A 2,210-nucleotide genomic window follows, 5' to 3' on the forward strand; every position below is an offset into this window, starting at 1 on the left:
CCGGACAGCAGAAACGATGGACCTCGATCTCCCAACCGCCTGCGGCAGCCTCGATGCGAAGGAAAAGGAAGGAAATAAAAAGAGGACGACCGACCACACAAATCCTATCATAGAGAGGCCATACAAACCTCCCCACCCCGCACCGATGCCACCTAGGAGTCCACCCAAACAACAGCAACAGTGGACCTTGATCAGATGATCGCCTGCGGTAGCCTCGACACAAAGGCAAGGGAAGGAAATCATACAAGACAAACCGAGCCCGCAACCTCCCTTAGAAATTCCCCCCAACCCACCCCTCCCCGCACAGGGGCCACCTAGGAGTCCACCTAGACAGTAGAAATGATGGACCTCGATCGCATGATCGCCTGCGGTAGCCTCAATGCAGAGAGGAAACGGAAGGAAATAAAACAAGACCAACCGAGCCCACAACCTCTCTCAGAAATGCGCCCCGATCCTCCACGCCATGCACCAAGGCCACCTAGGAGTCCACCCGTGACAGCAGCAACCATGGACCTCGATCACTTGACCGCCTGCGGCAACCACGACGCGAAGGCAAAGGAAGGAAGTAAATGTGCAAATCAGGAGGGTCGCTACACAATACAAGAACACATATCCAAACAAGAGGAGGAGGAATCGGGCAGCTCCGCACCCCACACACCCTACGTACAGGCAACCTAGAAGATTTCCAACAGCTTTACCGACCGGACGATGAATAATTTTCCCCTATGGCCACCTCCACGCAAAGGAGGGAGGTCGAAGCGTTCCACCTCGAAATCCTTCTTCCAGATATCCCCCACCATCGATGACTATAGTACCAAGCCTCCTCCCCATTGGACCTCGAGTGCATACACAATTGAAACAACAAGTGCCCCCCAACCCTCCCCGCAAAGAGGCCACCTAGGACTCCACCCGGACAGTAGCAACGATGGATCTCGACCGCATGATCACCTGCGGCAGCCTCAATGCAAAGGAAACGGAAGGAAACAAAACAAGAAGACCAACCGAGCCCACAACCTCTCTCTTAGAAATTCCCCCCGACCCTCCACGCCACGCACCGAGGCCACCTAGGAGTCCACCCACGCCAGCAAAAATGGTGGACGTCGATCACTTTGACCGCCTGTGGAAACCACGATGCGAAGGCAAAGGAAGGAAGTAAATGCAAATCAAGAGGGTCGCTACACAATACAAGAACACATATCCGAATAGGAGGAGGGATCGGGCAGTTCCACACCCCACGCACCCTACGTACAGGCAACCTAGGAGATTTCCCACAGCTTTACTGACTGGATGATGAATAATTTTCCCCTACGGCCACCTCCATGCAAAGGAGGGAGGTCGAAGTGTTCCACCTTGAAATCCTTCTTCCAAATAGCCCCCACCATTGATGTAGCAAGCCTCCTCCCCGTTGGACCACGAGCGCATACACAATTGAAACAACAAGTGCCCCCCAACCCTCCCCTCCCCACAGAGAGGCCACCTAGGAGTCCACCCGGACAGCAGCAATGATGGACCTCGATCGCATGATCACCTGTGGCAGCCTCAATGCAAAGGAAACAGAAGGAAACAAAACAACAAGACCAACCGAGCCGGCAACCTCTTTTAGAAATGTGCCCCTCGACCCTCCACGCCACACACCGAGGCCACCTAGGAGGTGGACCTCGATCACTTGACCGCCTGCGACAACCACAATGCGAAGGCAAAGGAAGGAAACAAATGCAAATCAAGAGGCTCGCAACACAATACAAGAACATATCCAAACATGAGGAGGGATCGGGTAGCCCCGCACCCCCCGCTGTTGTTGGGAAAAGTATCCAATACGGAATGCCCCTATCCCACTCTAAGAGGTGATAGTGCCTTAGCAACAAACAGGTAAACTTATTCAAGTATTCTTCTTTATGAAATGCAAGTGAGGAAGAAGGATCTAACTAACCTGTATCTTACGCTAGTTTGCCGATCCAGATCACCCCTCTCTTCAGTAGCTCCCAGCTTCTTGCTCCTTCACCGGCCCAGCTTCACCGAATTCCTGCAAGATCACAAGAGAGAGAAACTACACAAAGATATAGATATACATTCATAAAAAGCTCAAGATCAGATTAAGCTAAACATGTAAGCATAACAAAACATCATTGGTATACAACATGTAGGAGAAACTCAAATAATTTATTGATAAGATAATAAAGTCTGAGAGGAGATACAACCAAGTGAGTTCC

This window comes from Pinus tabuliformis, chromosome 2_2 (assembly GCF_031772625.1).
Source record: "Pinus tabuliformis cultivar Carrire ecotype Pingquan chromosome 2_2, CPIR1, whole genome shotgun sequence".
Taxonomy (NCBI): Eukaryota; Viridiplantae; Streptophyta; class Pinopsida; order Pinales; family Pinaceae; genus Pinus; species Pinus tabuliformis.